We start from the raw sequence: 19,671 nt of genomic DNA on the forward strand, positions 1-19,671 counted from the left end.
CATTTTAAAATTTATATAGTAATAAAAACTATGCTAAGGCTGGGCGCGGTGGCTCACACCTGTAACCCCAGCAATTTGGGAGGCCAAGACAGGTTGATCACCTGAGGTTAGGAGTTCACGACCAGCCTGGCCAACATGGCGAAACCTTGTCTCTATTAAAAATACAAAATTAGCTGGGCATGGTGGTGCATACATTTAATCCCAGCTACTCGGGAGGCTGAGACAGGAGAATCACTTGAACTCGGGAGGCGGAGATTGCAGTGAGCTGAGATGGCACCACTGTACTCCAACCTGGGCAACAAGAGAGAATCTCTGTCTCAAAACAAACAAACAAAAACTATGTTAATAATAAAACTTATCTATGTAATTTCCATTGAACAGAGATCTTCATTTGTTTTGTTTACAGATGTATTCCAAGCAACTAGTAAAATGAGTGCCAGCTGCAGTTACTTAATAAATATTTGTGAGCAGTAAAAGAAGTTAAAACACTGCTCAAGGGAATAAAAACTTGCTGAGTACCAGCACTTTACGTGTTACCTCACTTAATTTGCAGTATGGCCACAAGGAAGCCTATATGATTCTATTGCCTGGGTTCTTTCCACGACTGTGTTTTATACAATTCTGATATTATACTGCACTCACTTGCCAACCCAACATGGAAAAAGCTTTTTTAGGAAAAATACTTAGTGGTCTGGCTGATTCTAAAGAAATCCTTTTTAACCACCATGCAGTATTACTTCCTACAAATTAATCATGCCTTCATTCTCCTTTATTGAACCTCTCCTGTGTGTCATACTATTATGTATGGAAGATGCACCTTTAGCTTTTACGGACACCCTCTGAAGTACATTGCAATTTACCCAACAACATGAAAATATCAAAACCAGCAAAAGGATTTGATTGCTATCTTTAGTTTGGTTGTGATATTCTAAAACAGACCATTGTTTAAAAAGATTTCCGTTGATATCATAGTCTATTAAATTGATAATTGATCTACATGAGGCAGAGAAAAGAGGCACTGAGGCCAACCATCTCTTAAATGGTTAATCCTGCAGGCTAGAATACCTATTCGACCATGAATTGAGGATCTCTTGGACTGGATATGTAATTTGTAGGACATAGTGTAAAATGTAAATCCTAGGGCTATTGTTATAAAAGTAGGGGAAAAGGTGCCATTAACAGATACTAAAATATAAAACTTTTCCTTGTCTTCTGCAGTCTCTTTTTAAACTTCTCCCATGATGATTCTTATTTATTATTCAATGTCACTTTGAGCAAAGAAAATTTGAAATTTGAAATTATTAGCATGAATTTTACTGTTTTATCTTTATAGTTTGCAGGGCTAGTTTTAAGTGCAAACATCAGAACATTTAACTCGTATCCAAAATCATGGAAGTTACATTTTTGCATTTCCCTGAAGGATGACTTGAGCAAGCCAGAAGAGACAAACATAGGTGAGACTCAAGAAGGTTGGACGGAGGAGGAGAAGATTCCCCAATCCAGACATGGAGTGGACCCAAAGGAGTGCTTCCTCAGGACAGGGATACGCATGGGTGGCTATAGACCCCTATCAGTGCCAGCGTCCCTGTCCCTGAAGGCGGAACACATGCGGGTTTGTTCAGGCCTGAAGACTACTGGGATCCCCACCTGCCAGCTGCAGATTGACATATGGTACCCCAATGGGGGCCAGGATTTAGAGAAATTGATTCAAGTGTGTCTGGGTCTTCTTCCCACAGACCCATTTCCTTACCCAAAACGTGGGGAAAAAATGACTCCTAAAAACATCACGCCCTCCATGCTAAGATTGCTTAGTACCTGAATCATAGAAACAAAAGGCATGGTCTTTATAAAAATGTGACTTCTGGCCCCTCATCAGTTGTGCCATGTTGCCCCAAGTTCGGGACAGCTGTTACCATGCCCTGCCCTGGACCACTGAGGTTCTGTTCACCCAGTGGGACCTTCCCTGTGGGAGCACCCAGGCCCCTGCCAGGGAGAAGAGTGGCAGTGGATGGAGGTGGGGGTATGTGTAGGGAGTGGAGAAGCAGGCAGCCAAGAGCCTGTTCTGGAGAAGCTGTAGGAGGAAACAATGTGAGCTGAGGTGCCACAGTCCCATTGTTCCACCAGACTTCACTTACAAGACACAGATTCAATGATAAAATCAGTAAGAATTTCAAAACTGTGATTGCAAAGTATTAAGCCCAAAGCCCAGGGCCCATGTAACTGCACAGGTCTCAGCCTATATAGTCAGTCGGGATTCCACATTCCAGTCCCTGTTCTGCCATTTCTGGTTCACTGGGCCTGGTCTTCATATGGCACTTTTAGAACTCAGTTTCCTCCTTATAACATGGAGATAGAGCCTATCATAGGCCCAGGCCCTATGCCCACAAGGGCCAACTGAATTTAATAATCAAAAAGGTAATCCGACAGCATTGAAGGAGGATGTCAGCCAATTTTAAACTTCTAGCTATCTCTAAACCATGCAGTATCTAGAGTCTTGTGAATTAATATTGAAAAAGAAATTCTGTAATTATAAATAACATATCACCTCAGGGTTTTAATGGTACTGGCAGTGTTGATTTGTTAAATATACATATTTTAAAAATGAGTTCTATGACTTTGTTTTCAAATTTTTCAAGTTTCTCTTATTCTCCAAGAGGATCTGAAAGGAGGAATTGCCACTTATCCCATGTACCTGGGGGAATGTTAGAAGCTGACATTTACTGAGCACCTACTATGTGCTGGTTACAGCCATATGCCTCAGTTTCCTGTGCATTCCCTCACCCACTCCTCACACAGCTGTTTCAAATACTGTGGTTCTGTTCCTTCTTTATCTCCAAGTTAGGATTACCAGATTTAGCCTTATATAAAATATATTTACACTAAATAATATTATACATTTAAGCTAAGAAAACTATTTGATTTTTCAAATTTAGCTGGGCATCCTGTATTTTATCTGGCTTCAAGTAGAGCATACGCTGTGCCTCTCACACAAAACTGAAGGCTTTCTTCTTTCTAGTGATTCATTCTTTCCATAAGAGTTTATTGCCCATTTATTTGTGCATTTATATAAAAATGTGTGGATATGTGTGCATAAGTGTGTGTATGTGGAGAGAACAAGAAGAATAAAGCATAACACTTCTGAATGTTTTATATACCAGTCATGCTGCATAAGAGTGTCAGAACACTTTTCATTTTATTGTAATGGCTTCAATTTTTCCAAATAATTGCATAGTTTCTACCTCTAACATCAATTGTGTATCAGAAATATCACCAAACTTGCTAGAAAGAAAAGTAATTTTCTCTATTGCCTCTACTAGCATCATTGTAAACTAACACAGTATAACCAATGGAGCTAGCTTCTCAGCAACCTTCTCTGCAGTTAAATTATTTGTTCTTGGGGTCTCTACGGAGAAATGACTATGTGAAAGACACAAGAGGGAATAAACCAATGAAGCAACTGCCTCTGTGTCAGAAATGCACATTTGATACTTCATGGAGCTTACCGTCTAATGAAGCTATTATATAGAAAGGGCTGTAGGACCACCGAGCTTCTCAAAGGAGTGAGGCCTGGGTCATTTCACTTATTAAACTAACCTAGTATGTTTTTATAAAAAAATGAAGACATCCCAAAATAGTTTCCAAAATTATGATAAAGTTTTAATTTTTACATTTAACAATTCAGCCATGAAAATTACAACTCAATGTAATCGTACTATTCTGTGCTCAAAAATACATGATTTATTTTTATAACATAATTTATTATAGATTCTGTGGTCATATAATGCAGCAAACACTCACCTTGGTATAGTATCTGAAATTCTCAACTGGAAGCCCACTGTGAATATTTGAAATAGAGTCCCATTCCCCTCAAGCACTTTATATTCCCTTGGGGCATGGGGAAGCTATTATCCAGCTCATCAGGGAATTCGTGAAAAATGATTGGAGAGTTCAAATGGAAGTGAGACAGCCTCCAGGTGAGCCTACTCATTCCCCCTCCCTCCTCTGCTTCGCTATTTTTGATGGTTTCTGATTAATATCCTGAAACAGCATTCTATATTATGTTTGGCATAAGGAACTTCCTACAATTATCTTTAAAAATAAACAGATAATTTTTATTATTTCTTAAACCATTACATGTTTTTATGTCTGGCTAGCTTGATTAATAACAAAAGTAAAATAATTACCAGTAGTTATAAAGCTACTACTGTGTTCCACGGTGCAATGTTATTTCTTTATAGCATTCCCCCGAATCTTAACAAAAACTCCATGAGGCCGGCAAATGAATGAATCTGAAGACATCAGAAGGTTTATGTTTACTCCCAGTGAGAGTTTGTCACTTTGATTTGTTTGATTAAATATACTTAGGCAAAAGAAGGAAACTCTTTGCTTTAGTCACTGAAAGCTTTGTTGAACTAAGCTACTGAAAGCAGAGTAAAGGTTAGGGTCAGACTCTCTTGCAGGATTCATGAGATGTCAGGCTCACAAGAATGACATCGATTTGCTGTTCTTTTTGGCTTTGTTTTGTCTAATTTTTGTAAGCCTGGAAAAACTAGCTAATTATGTGCTTAGTAAGCCAATTCACTCGATGTTGTGTCAAGCCTTGGGCTTCTTCAAAAGCCTGGTATGCAAATGTAGGGTCATATTTTGCCTGGTTGAATACTTTTCCTCAGTGAGTCATCTCACAGATTTTCAGATCCTAGCATGTGAGGAGCCCTTCAAGATCAGCTGTCCTGAAATGACTAAAAATAAATAACTAAGTTATTTAAGGCAGTTTGACTACTGGCCTTTGTAGACCACTACAAGCTATAGTATTCTTGGTTTCCTTAGAGATTTCTCCAAGGTTTCTCTAAGTCCCTGAAAAGCAGAGGTATCAGAAGAATTTATTACTAAATTCTCATAAGTATTCCTTTGTGCCAGGAGTTACAAACTGTTATTTGTATATGACCTACAGATATGTTTTTTGTTGTCATTGTTTGTCTTGCAAAATGATGTATGTTTTAATAATTTAGCAGGATGTAAACATCAGGTTTCATACATATATGTACATATGTATACATATACACACATACATATATGAATGAATGGATGCATGGATGGATGTGTGGATGGATGGGTGGATGGATTTTGATTTTGATTTTGGCTTCTTGTGAACAAATTTGAGGATGTAGCAAAAAAGGGTTTGCATTTCAGCATAGCAACAGTTATCCAGAACTCAGGAGTGGGTTCCACTTCAGCCTGAGAAGGCTTTCTCCAACTCCCTCTTGTCCTTTGGTGCTGGGACAGATTATCTGCTGCCATGTATTATTGTATACATGTGCTTCATTTGTCTTCTAAGAACCCTAATTGCTTGCACATTTGTGGTACTGACATTTATTCAATATTATTTAAGTACTTACTACATGCCAGCTATGGAGAATAATGAAAAAAAACCCCTTTTCCCCACTTAAAGCTCTCAAGCTTATGCGAGAGATACAGATATCAAAATTTATTCTGTTACAGCTCATGATATGTGCTTTCTTTAAAGCTTATTTAAAGAGCGTTTTTCTGAATACGAGGGGAGAACTGGGGGAGACCTCACAGAGGAGGTGATTTAAATATGGTTTTGTAGAAGAATTAAGACTTGTCAGATCAAGAAAGTGAGACAAAACATTTTGCGTATACAAAATGTCAGAGAGACATGGAAATAGACTTAGGACCAGCAATTATTGGACTTTCATAGGAGGCTGAAGGGAAGATTGAGCAATAAGATAATAAGGCTGGACCCTGAATGCTATGGTTAGTAATTTTTTAATTGCTATCAATGGTTATCAGGAGAATTAATGACTGAAATCTACCATGCTTCAATTTGCATCAATTTCTATTTCTTATTACAGTTTCCAAAGATATTTTCTCCCTTAAAAGTACTACTTGTACAGGTGTTCATTTAGATAAAACTTCTCTTCTTCAAGATAAAGAACACTAATTTTATTTAAGACTTTCTTTTAGAATCTATTTTCTTTCTCCTAAATATCTTTTGTTCATCAATGGTCCTGTGTATCTAAAAGACCAATTGGTCTTTTCATGTAGTACAATATTGATTGCTTAGACTTTGGAGTCATTAGTAGCCCTTGGTCCCAGCATGTTTGGGAAAATTAGCCTCAATTTCCTCCTTTAAAATGGGCTTAATAAAATTTTCCCTACAAGGTCATGAAGAATTAAATACAAGTGCTTAGCCAGTGCCTAGAACTCATTGAAAATTAGTGTTTACTGTTTGAGAATTTTAGCAGTAGAAATCCAATCTTAGTAATAATATTCAAGACTTCAGGTGGTTCATGCCTGTAATCCCAGCACTTTGGGAGGCAGAGGTGGACAGATCACGAGATCAGGAGATTGAGACCATCCTGGCTAACACGGTGAAACCCTGTCTCTACTAAAAATACAAAAAATTAGCCGGGCATGGTGGCAGGTGCCTGTAGTCCCAACTACTCAGGAGGCTGAGGCAGGAGAACGGCATGAACCCGGGAGGTGGAGCTTGCAGCGAGCAGAGACTGTACCACTGCACTCCAGCCTGGGCGACAGAGCGAGACTCTGTCTCAAAAAAAAAAAAAAAAAGAAAAAGACTTCAGATGACCATAACCACATTAACTTCAGAATATTTTTCAACTTCTAAATTACCTGTCTTTTTTTAACCCTGTCTACTAATTGTGTTCTGCATAACCTCCTAGTTTTGAAATTTTCATAATTTTTTCTCAAAATATATTTAACAGATTCACTATTCATGTATTTCCTCTTATTTCTTTTAAAATATAATAAGTCATTCAGAATATGTGAAGAAGTTGTATAAATCGATTGACAAGACAGACAACGCACATAACACAAATGGCCAAAGAATTTATAAAAATGTGGTCAACTTTGTCAGTTATCAGATAAACATAAATTAAAGTCACAGTTTAACACATTACTACACACACACACAAACACACACACCAGAATAACTAAAATTCAACAGACAAAACACACCAAATATTGGTGAAGATGTGCAGCATCCAGAATTTTCATATGCTTCCAGTAGGAGTGTAAATTGGTATAACAATCTTAGAAAACTATTTAGCTTACAAAAGGACCTGAATATACCACAATAGCAGTACTGTTTATAACATGGAACACTGGGGAAGACACTTAAGTGTCTGTCAACATGAAATGGATAGATAACTGTTGGCATATATACCCAGCGGAGCAACGAGTTATTATACAACGTTGGTTATAAATAACAAATATAAACAAACTATGGGGAGAAGGAGTTAGAGTAGGAATTTCAGAATGGTGAAGTAAGGAAATTGAGGAACACTATTCTAGCAAATCAACAATTTTTTAATTTAACTTTTAAGTCCAGTGACGAATGTTCAGGTTTGTTGTATAGGTAAACTTATGTCATGGGGGTTTGTTGTACAGATTATTTTGTCACCCAGGTATTAAGCTTAATACCAATTAGTTATTTTTCCTGATCCTCTCCCTCCTCCCACCCTCCACCCTCCAATAGGCTACAGTGTGTGTTGTTCCCCTCTGTGTGTCCATGTGTTCTCATCATTTCGCTCCCACTTATAAGTGAGAACATCCAGTATTTGGTTTTCTGTTCCTGAGTTAGTTTGCTAAGGATAATGGCCTCCAGCTCCATCCATGTTCCTGCAAAGAATGTGATCCCATTCCTTTTAATGGCTGCATAGTATTCTATGGTGTATATGTACCATATTTTCTTTATCCAGTCTATCACTGATGGCCACTTAGGTTGATTCCATGTTTTCACTATTGTGAGCAGTGCTGCAATGAACATATGAGTGCCTGTGCCTTTATCACAGAATGATTTATATTCTTTTGGGTATATATTTAGTAGTGGGATTCCTGAGTTAAATGTTATTTCTGTTTTTAGGTTTTTGAGGAATTTCCACTGTCTTTCACAATCATAGAACTAATTTATGTTCCTACCAACAGCATATAAGCGTTCATTTTTCTCCACAACCTCACCAGCATCTGTTATTTTTTGACTGTTTAATAATAGCCATTCTGATTGGTGTGAGATAATATCTCATTGCGGTTTTGATTTGCATTTCCCTAATAATCAGTAATGTTGAGCTTCTTTTCATATGATTATTGGCCACATATTTGTCTTCTTTTGGAAAGTGTCTGTTCATGTCTTTGCCCACTTTCTAATGGGGTTGTTTTTTCTTGTAAATTTGTGTAAGTTCCTTCTAGATGCCGGATATTAGACCATTGTCAGTTGCACAGTTTGCAAAAATTTTCTCTCATTCTGTAGGTTGTCTGCTCACTCTGTTGATAGTTTCCTTTGTTGTGCAGAAGCTCTTTAGTTTAATTAGATCCCATTTGTCAATTTTTGCTTTCATTAAAATTGTTTTTGGTGATTTTGTCATAAATCTTTGCCCATTCCTGTGTCCAGAATGGTATTGCCTATGTTGTCTTCCAGGTTTTTTATAGTTTGGGGTTTTACATTTAAATATTTAATCCATATTGAGCTAATTTTTGTATATGGTGTAAGGAAGGAGTCCAGTTTCAATTTTCTGAATATGGCTAGCCATTTATCCCAGCACCATTTATTGTATAGGGAATCCTTTCCCCATTGCTTGTTTTGGTCAGGTTTGTCAAAGATCACATAGCTGTAGGTGCGCAGCCTTGTTTCTAGGTTCTCTACTCTGTTCCATTGGTCTATGTGCCTGTTTTCATACCAGTACTATGCTGTTTTGGTTACTATAAGCCTGGTAGTATAGTTTGAAGTTGGTTAGCATGATGCCTCTAGCTTTGTTCTTTTTGCTTAGGATTGCCTTAGTTATTTGGGTTCTTTTTTGGTTCTATAATGTATGAATTTTAAAATAGTTTCTTCTAGTTTTGTAAAGAACATCACAAATTTACAATTTTTAATGGTAAAAATTATTTTTAAAAAATCATGTAAAGTCTCAAGAAAATATGCTAAGGGCATATAAGGGCAAATGAACGAAAAAAGTCCTTCAAGAAAATCTACTAAATCTTAGAACTGTCAGAGTCTATGGCATTTGAGCTTTTGGCATTTGGCATTCTTTTTTCCTCCCCCGGCTTGTTATGGAGGCTCTACCTCTGGTGCCCTATTCCAGCAAGTGAGGCCAAGAAAACCTGGGATCATTTTCCTCCCAGCTGCTAGTCTGAGACTATGGTTTTATCCTGGGAAGGGAAGGAAGACTGCCTGCCTGCCTTCCCTGCCCCCACTCAGTTCTGTGTTGCAGAAGCTTTGTTTCAGGCTGGCACGGCAGGTGATCAGGTCTACCTTCCCCCACCCAGTCCTCACTTGTGGACTAGTAGAACAGAAGCTCTGTTCTAGCATAGCAGGCCTCATTACTCATGAGGCCTTGATTGCCTCTGCCCCAACTTGCTAGGGTGGAGGTTCCATGACAGGAGGGGCAAGCTGAGAAGTCCAGGGTCTGTCATTTCCAGTGTCCACTTCTAGAGCAGGGGGTGTCACTTCAGGAAAGCAAATCTCTGCCCTCAGTTCTGGTGCAGTGGTACAGGATTTCTGCCCAGGGGAAAGGTCAAGCCATAAGGAAGAAGAGCAGCTCTACCTGAGGGAACTGACTTTACTTGGATAGAGTGTTGAGAACTCCATGACCAAATGTGTTGCCAAAAACTACTCTTGGTGGAAAATAAAAAGGATGTTGGTGCCACGGTACAAGCAAAACAGCAGAGCACACAGAAGTTTAACATAGAGAATCAGGGAAAGACAAAACTAAGAGCTCTACTGGGATGACGTCAACATTAGGAGTCAGGGAGGCTGTCTTGGAATGCACTGGGCTACACTCACACAGGAGCAGTCAGAGTAGTATATGGGCAGAATTGAAAGCATTCCTCAAGCTGCACATAGTTACGTCTTAACAGGGTGGAAGCCTCACTGGTCAGCAGAGGCTCAACCCTCTGACCAAACTGTGACTGAACAACAAGTACTTTGACCCAAGGGGCAACTCTTGGAAAGCTAGGCTTGAAAATAAATTGCACGCCTCTGTGGGAGAATGGAAGACTGTGTTGATGTCCAAGACTGAACCCTCCCAAGACAGAGCACAAAGATAATCACCAAATCACTATTCCTTTGCTGAACTCTAGACAAAATGTAAACCGCACAAACTGTGATAGCAGCTTCCAAGCCACATAGACCTTAAACAGTAAAGAGTAAACATCTAACTTATTTGAACATAAGTGGCTTAAACCAACACGGGGGCAACCCCTAGGAAACAAGACTAAGAGAAACAGGAAGAAAAAGACTAAGCATGTACACCGTGTGTGTGGGGAGGGCAGTGGGGAGTAGAATTCCCATAATTAGTTCAGTCAAATCACTAACTACATAAGCAAATGACCAAGCAAACCATAAACTATGGAGTGGAGAGAGCAGATCAGGCTCCCCAAATTGCTAAAATATTATCTACAATGTCTAGTTTTCAAAATATAAAAATGAAGTAGGAAAAATGAAGTAGCAAAGAAGTAGGAAAGTGTGATCAATGCACAAGAAAAAAGCAGGAAATAAAAATTGACTGTAGGGATCCAGGCGACACATTTAGCAGAAAAAAGATTTCAAAGTAGCTATTATAAATATATTCAAATGATTAAAGGAAACCATCCTAAAGAATCAAGGAAGCTCTAATGACAATTTCTTATCAATAGAGATTATTAATAAAGATATAAGAATTATAAAAACATAGAAAATCTGGAATTAACAAGTAAAATAAATAAAATGAAACATTCATAATTTTCCCAGAAAAAATATTGGGTCTGTGATTCAATTTGTTTTATTTCATTTATTTATTATTTTTTTGATTAATTTATTTAACAAAACAGTACTTATTTAACACAAGGAAGAGGTGGCAGATACTATGGGAGTTTATAACAGAAGACCCGCCTTTGTTTGGGAGCTCCAGGCAGACTTATCTGCAAAAGTGGAATTTGAGATGAAGATCAGGAGAGAAGGGGAAAAGCATTCCAAGCAGAAAGAAGAACTTTCATGAGGTCCCTGATGCAGGAAAGAAGTTGGCATCTTATAGAAACAAAAATACAAAGTCACCTAAAGATTGAATGGGAGACTGTTTCAAGATAGAACCAGATATATAGTCTCAAAAATGATATCCAGACATTTACAGGGAGTAATTAGTTTTATCAAGAAAGTCTTCAAACAATGATTTCTGGCCCCAATTTTGTTTTATTTCTAGAATATATTATCCTCACTGTAACCAGAATAATCTTCATAAAATAAAAATCTAAGTATACGATGCCTTCACTTACACCTCTTAATAGCTCCCCACTGCTGGCCCTTGACTACTTCTCCACAATCATTCCTTTTCTCACTTCCTCCCCCTCCAGAACTATCTGCCATCTTCAAACATACTTGCCCTCCCTCATGTCTCTAGCTCTCTGCACATGCTGTTCCCATTGCCCAGAATTCTCCCTACAATGCCCGGAATTCTCCCTACAATGCTGTTTTTCTCTCACATTTCAACCTAAATGATACCACTTCTATGCAGGCTTCTTTGAATTTTTGTCTGTGTTAGGCATCCCTCCTCATTGATCCCAAAGCCCTTCATAAGTGATAACACAATTGTCTTTTATGTGGCTCTTTACCTCAACATTATAAACTCTCTGGGAGCAGGTATCTGTCTGTCATATTTGTCACAGTGCCTCGGCACTTAGAATGGTGTTTAGCACATATGAATGCCCAGTATGATTTCATTTAATTAATGGATCAGTGTGGCAAAGTAGTATTGATCTTGTCTAGAAGATACTGAAACTGAATGAGTCAATATTTTGACCAGATTTTTCTAAGTAAAAGGAGGCTGAAAATAAAAAAAGTTGATGTCATGAATATACCTATGGTAGGCTGAGTAATGCCTCTCATCCCCTAGATGCCCATATCCTAATCCCCAGAACTTATGAATTTGTTACCATGCATGGCAAAACGGACTTTGCAGATGTGATTAAATTAAGGATCTTCACGTGGAGAGATTATCCCGGATTAGCTGAGAAAGAACAGCAGGAGTAGCAAAGTCAAAGAAGACAATGTAATGGCAGAAGGAGAGTCAGGCTTTGAAGATGGAGGATGGGGTCAGGCACTAAGCCCAACAGGTAGCAGCCTCTAGAAGCTGAAAAAGGCAAGGCAATGATTCTCACCTACAGCCTCCAGACGTGATGAAGTCCCACTTCATCAATTGATTTTAGGATTTCTAATCCCCAGAATTATAAGATCATAAGACATTTTTGTTGTTTTAAACCACCATCATTGTAGGAATTTGTTACAGTAGCAATAGGAAATGATACAATATACTTCAGCCTTTCCTCATACAAAAGGTTTTCAGGAACAGGACAGAGTGGGTGTGAATAAATGTAACTCCTATTTGTGTTCCCATGTCATCTATTTAGATAAATAAATAAATAAACAACAAAATTTATTGTATCAGAATATGTCTTTCTGATATTCTGATATTCACATGAAACTGGAATAATTACATGATATTTAGTATACAGATTTTGCACACTATAATTTTTACTTCTTACACTGTCAGTATTATGGGTTAAACACTATTACCTAATTCATATCTCAGGTGTATCAAAGAGAATAGATAGTAGTAATAATAACATTGGAATTGATGGATATATATTTTTTCACTTCGGATGTAGAAACAGTTTTGAAAAATAAATTTGAATTGGGTTTATTCTAGAGGATTTGGGAGAAGGATTGAAGCAGATAGTAGCATCATCAGAATTTCTTACAAATTGTACTTGAGGTCAAAGTAGTTTGGTTGTAAATTAACAAAATAGTTTAATGAGTTCAACAGATACCAGAATTACACCAAATGGAAAATAATAAGAAATATAGTCACTGTCATATTTTCCAAATTTGGTAATATTTTAATTGATTATGTGGTTGGCAGCAAGATTTTACCATTTGTAAAAAAAAAAAAAAAAAAAAAAGGAAAGAAAAGAAAAGAAAGAAAAAATAAAACCTTGATAATCAATTCTGTTTGCCTTTATTTGTCTAGCAATGCACAGTCCCGGCATCAATATATGGGTTTTTTCTGGCAGACAAACAATTGTCTCTTTTAGATCCATAAGGTATTTTTAAAGTTAACATGTAGTATGCCTGGTTGTTTTCATAAAGTACATTAGATAACCATCAGAATTTTCTAATAGCTGCCACACTTTTCTTGCTATCAATTATTCACCAAATGTGTCACAAAATCGCATGTTACATTTTATTATAAAAAATCCTGATATGTTTTGTTAAAAACCAAAATGTGCTACACTTTACCCAAAAGAAATCTGGTACTGTTTTCTATAATAATTTTACTTGGATTTTTGCTCTCTACCTTTTATATTTCATCATAGGTTTTACTGGGCTTAATTATAAATCCATATGTATTTGTTCAGAAGTGCCGGTTTGATATTTTTCCAGTGAATAAAATTTGCAAGAGACTAACCCATTGTATGAGATGATTAATTTAATTCCAGATTTATGTGCATTTTTGATGAATGATTTCCCATAGTAAAATAACTTGAATAGTGTATTAGGCACCATTATTCATTTTAATAGGTTTACACAAAGTGAATATCACTATTATTATAGATCAGCTATGAAGATATGGATTTCATTCCACGCTCATCAATTTTTTAGTCTGAAAATCTTTCTTCTATGAACTTGGAGAAAGAGAAAATTATTCTGAGACTATTAAACCTCAAGATTGGTTTTACTTACTATCTAGGAGGAAAAAAAAAACTGATCCATAATACACACAAACCTTTTCTCTGTCAGTATTAGGTACATATTTGTTTAGACTACTATTGTTGATTGCCATCAAAAGCTGTAGTGAGGTGTCCATCTCCTTGGTTGCCATCAAAAGCTGTAGTGAGAAGTGTCCCTGTCCTCTACATTACACCCCAAATTAGGAATACAGTGACTTTTTCTATCTTAAAGTCATAAAAGTATCATAGTAGGACTGTAATCCATTTGTGGGAACAAATTAGCAGAATAATTCTAAAAGCTTGAATACAATTTTTTGGAAAATTTCAAATTCAGGACTAGAATGTGTTTTGTAAAAAAATTAATGAAATGCATGTATCATCTGTTTGGAAAAAATAAGTGAGAACAAAAAAAATGAGTAGACAACCATGAGAGAATATAGAGAAATCCTTCGTCAGGACCCCAATAGGTCCTGTCTAAAAAAATATTCGTTTACAGCAGGTAACTTTGCATATATTGCTCTTCTGTGAAGGTTGTTCTTGTACTAATTGTATAAAGTGCAATAAGGTATTTTAAACATTAGGTTCTTCTGAGTCCATCCTCACCAACTAATCTTTTGAGGGTTTGGCTTCCCCTGTGCTGTTAAATCTAACTCAAGCATTCTGATCCACTTGACAGCCGGAGAAGTTGGGTTTTGAAAATAATATAACCTACTCTGTCATCTCCCACCCAATTTTTTACCTGAACCTGTTCACAGATTCAGAATTCCTTGAATAGAAGGTAGGCCAAGTCTCTTTGAGGACCAAGTCTTTCACCCATCTTTTCTTAAAGAAACCCAGGACCATTTTCCAAGGGAAAAAGAAACATCCCAATGTTTGAAGGATCATTAGATATGGACTCTGAGACTATAGTAATCCTGAGAAATTAAAACTCCATTATAATTCCCCAGGAAAAATGTGGATTTTTCAAGCTTAGTAATAAAAGGGTTTCTTAAGTCCATCTTACAGAAAACCAATGGATTTAAGAACTCATCCAGGGTCATTTCTAAGTTCCTGAATGCATAGTAGAATCAGACATATGTGAATGTTGGATGAATCCCTACTTTCACTTCCTAACCTATGGGTGAGGGCTACTGTAGTAGGAAGGACCAACTGAAGTCATTAGAACTGCTCCCCCAGTCCCCCGACCAAAGACATGCACACATATAATCACAATACAGTAAGCCAAAAGCAATACCATATTCCTAGAGAAGTTTTAGAGATTATCAGTTGTATCAAAGACTGAAATATAGAGTAGTGATGCCTACATCTCATTTAATTTACTTCTATTGCCTATGTTGTAGACAGACCTGTCTTGGGGAATTAGACTGGATTCTCATATATTTAATCACATAGTAACCTCAATTTTAGCTGCTGTTCTAAGCATTGTCTCTTTATTTGAGCAAATCAATATAAATCCTAGCATTCAACTTGCAGCTATTAATCTGTCAAATTCTTTTCCTTTATACCAATTAGCAAAATCCACCAGACACAATTTTTCTCATCCTTAACAGGGCAAGCAGTTTACTATCTTACCTCAGGTTTACCAACTTTCTTTCAAAATTTGGCATGCAGAAACCTTGAGCACCCTGCCATCTCACATGGCATCGTATTAGTCTACACGAGGATGATCAGATCTACTAATCAAGAATGATATGGTGAAATTAGTGTGCACCAGAAGGTAGGAGATGAAAATAAGAAAAAAATACAGTACCTGTGACCTCACTGAGGTTCTTAGGCGTCTACTGGTCTACGACATATCTTTGCAGTTCCTTTACTCTGAAGGACAAGTTGCTGCACCTATTACTTTCTTTAATGTGAAAAAAAACCATAATGCTTGTAAGACCTCTTCAGATTCCGAATAACTGGACACCATATGTGAATGTATTTCTTCAGCCCATTTCTGAAATGATCTGTAAAGTTGACTCTTTTGAGTGAAATCCAGAGCAAGAAAAAAAGGTCTGTAATTGGTCCAGGCTGGATTTTAAGGTGTTCTATTTGGGCCTGTGACCAGACTTACATTACTCATGGGTCTATTACTTAACAGAGTGCTGTATGGAACTTCTGATAAATTCTGATAGGAGATCTCCAAAGGTTGGGGGAAAACCTCACAAAACTATTCTATTGAGAAATAACTTCTGTTGGCACTGGTAGAAACTAAATGCTTGATTGTGGGACAATATTTTTAACTGACTCTGGAACCTGAGCTTCTAGTCATTAACTGGGTGTTCACTGGTCTTAAATTTGATCATGGAGAGAAGTCCTCTATTGTTAATTTAAAATGGTAAGTATGAAGATAGGCTCAAGTATGTTCTTATGGTGCAAGTAAGTTAGATGAATATTGACTCTGACATGCATGACACTTGCGACTAATGCATTGCATTTCTCCATCAACCCACACCTGTGGCCTAATAGAGATTTCCATATGACCAGATTACTGAAGGAGAAAAAAAATTGGAGCCTCATTACTGAGTATATTATGTGATATGCTGGCACTGGCTAGAAACAGATGGCTGTAATATTAAAACCTCACTCGGGGTGGCCTTAAAAAACAGTTTGGAAAGGAAACATTCCCAGGGAGCAGAATGTGGAGCAGTGATCTTGTTGGCCATTTTTTCTGGAAAGAAAGATGATCAGAAATATAGTCTAAAATGACACATGGCCAGTGACCAACAGTTTGATAATATGGCAGACACTTGGGAGTAACAAAAATGGAGAAGTTTTTGTGGATAGACCTCTTAGAAATGGGCACGGACTGTGAGAATATTTGCATCTCATGTGCTCCAAGACCATCTCCTTTATAGAAGAATCTCAAAAATCAAATGCGCAAGATAACCCACTCTATGCATGTCATACACACCTTTTTCCCAAATGCCTAGTGTTTGATAAAAGGGTTTTTATAATAAAGTGTTTAGGACTTTTGTTACAGAGATATTGGCTAGGCATTCCCTCATGAAGCCTGATCTGGCTACCACTAGTACTGAGGGTCTAACTTGCTGATGACAGAGACCAACACCGGCAAATCATTTCTCTAGCAGCAGGTTGCTCCTCTAAGCCCCCTTTCATCATGATTTGTTTTAACTGAAATAAACATGTAGGACATGAATTTCTCCCAATACCACCATCTATGGATTTATTAATGCTTTATGCACCATGCTGATCTCATACACTTCATTGCCCTGACACAGGAACTCATTTTAGAAGTCAGGTAATGAGCTTGCTCCTTTGCGATTTACTTCTCTATGTTCCCCATTATCCAGAAACAACAGACTGAAGAAAATGTGGAAAAGCTACCAAAGATCCAGTTTTAGTGCCAACTGGGTGACAACACTTAGGATTTTTGGAAAGCTAACCCTATAAATTGTGGCATATGCTTTGAACCAGTGACCAATGTCTGGTGTATTGTCTCCTATAACTATGGGTGAAAGAAAGAGTAACTGTTTTCACTATTCCATGTAATGGTAGATTCACACAACTTTTGCATTTTGTTCTTGCATGTTTCTACACTTTGGGCTCTGTGAGGTCTTGATTTTCAAGGCAAACAAACAAAATCTATTTTCACAAGGGAATACAGAATGGATCCAGAAGTTGAGAATATCACCTGGTCATTTTGGGTTCCCTATGCCACTAAATCAATAGGAAAAGAAGAGGATGCAATGAAAAATCCCAACTAAGAAGGGAAAATAGATTGTTTCAACATAAGGGGTAAGTCTGGATATGTTTGGAACCAAAAGGATTATCAAGGTTTACTTTCATGTACAGAGGTAAATGTTAAGAGAAGATCACTGCAATCCACCAGAGAAGTGACTTCTAAGGAGTGAGACTCGAGGAATGAAAATTTGTGTCATCTTTTATAAAAACAATCATTATCATCTGAGGTGTCTCTGAGCCAAGATAACATAAAATGGGAATTGAGAAAAGTAAGGTACCATTGATAGTCATTTCTGTTTTCTTGATTGTTCTCTTATTGTTAAAATGATCCCTTTTGCTTTTCTTTTTGACTTAAAATTTCATAACATAGGGTACTTCCAGACATGTTCGCATGTGAAATAGTGCCATATATACTTGTTTTTGAGTTCTTCACCAGCTAAGCATGTGAACTGTGTGAAATGAGAACAATAGTGGTACTACAAGGTATCTATGAACTCTGATCCTGTTTTCCTACTTGTAAAATGAGACTTTTAGATTATGTTGAATTTCTTTTCCAGCTGTAAGTTTCCATAATATCTGGAGTATAGAAGGGGAGTATCCAGTATAGAAAAGATCAGTATAGAAAAGCATTCACTTTTACTTTTCATTAAATCCCTTTGATTTGATTTTTTCCTTAGTTCTTGGGTGAACTCTTGGCTTCCTACTAAGTTAGAATTTTCACAGAGCTAGAATGCTAGCCAACTTGCTGAAATTCTTACTGGGATAAAACTGTACGGTTGACCCGTGGGGCTGACATAAAGTGAATGAAATTCAACACCTGTGTTCTAGTCCAACAATGTTCCTGACAAAGAAAGATAAAGATTAAAACCAAGTAAATGAAGTTAAAGCAACTGTCTTTCATTTTTGCAACTCTATTAGCAACCAATGCTGTAGGCTTCATGGCTCGGAACTTTTAAAATGGATTTTATTAACTGTAGGTGAGCATATGAGTGTGAATAGAATTAAGTAGAATTGCATGAAGCACATGTACCCTAAAACTTAAAGTATAATAAAAAAAAGTAAAAATTGAATATTTTTACTTAAACCAGAGCCTGGAGCTCCATAAATACTTGTTAATTACTTTGTTCCTTGACATGAGATTTGGTATGTGAAATCATGATATGAAAGGAGGATATGAGCTTTGGACAGAAGCATATTTGAAGCGGGCATTTCTGTTTTTCTTTAACTGTATTACTGTGAAACTGTTACAGCTCCCTAATACTCAGTTTTTCTATCTTTAAATGATTTTCACTCTGGAGTCTGAAGGTTAGAGGAGATATGGCCTATAAATGATTAGCATAGTGCCTGACATAAGTCCATTTGTTTTTAAATCTACTCCACAGGGATTTCAAAGTGGGTACAGAGATAGAGGAATTAAAGTTGATTTGAGTTAGGAGAGAGTTAGACCTGAATCTAAAGTTGTAAACGTTTTGTTACCACAAACCAAGAAGGTGGAAGTGCAAAATTAGGCTAATGATAAGGCAAGCATCACCCCTCATGGAAAAAAAGCCAGATTTTATAGCACCCAGAATCTCAAGTAGACCTCAATTACCAAGAAATGGTATGATCATCTGTAAGTCATCATAGAAAACAAAGGACATTTTGGTTGTAATTTCAGGTTTTGTTCAGACGTTTGTCATCATGTACTAATCAAACACACTATCACCCTATTAAGAAATGAATATGTTCCTGGCTAGAGCAATAATCAGTAAAGAAATTAAGTCAGCCTTTCTCCTTTTTTTCCTCTCCTGATCCCAAGGCAATGCCTGGAGATCTAAAGTCCTGCCAGTTAAGTGGGTGTCAGCTAAGCACTGAGTTTGGAAATAACATTATTTTACAAATATTTATAGAATTATTTTTATTCTCTGATGTCCTAGGGATTTTCTCAGGAATTAGCTGAGCTCAGCCAATTACCTGCACCTCATTTTATCTCTCTAAGATTGGATGGAGGCGGCAGGGCTTGATGTTCAACTATTGACTTCATTCTCAATAAGATCTAATTATTATGGTTACACTCTTAACTTAGAGCTTTTGATTATTCATATCAGCTAAAGTTTCCTTTTGCTCCCATGTTGTATAAGGCAGTTTCTAAGTAGCTTAATAGCCCGAATAACAAGGAAGAGTATAACCTAATTTAAATGTATCTTTAGCATCTTTGACCACTTAGTATCATCATTTACACTTCAACAATATAAATCATCAATTCCA

The sequence above is a fragment of the Pongo pygmaeus genome, chromosome 4, assembly GCF_028885625.2.
Source record: "Pongo pygmaeus isolate AG05252 chromosome 4, NHGRI_mPonPyg2-v2.0_pri, whole genome shotgun sequence".
Taxonomy (NCBI): Eukaryota; Metazoa; Chordata; class Mammalia; order Primates; family Hominidae; genus Pongo; species Pongo pygmaeus.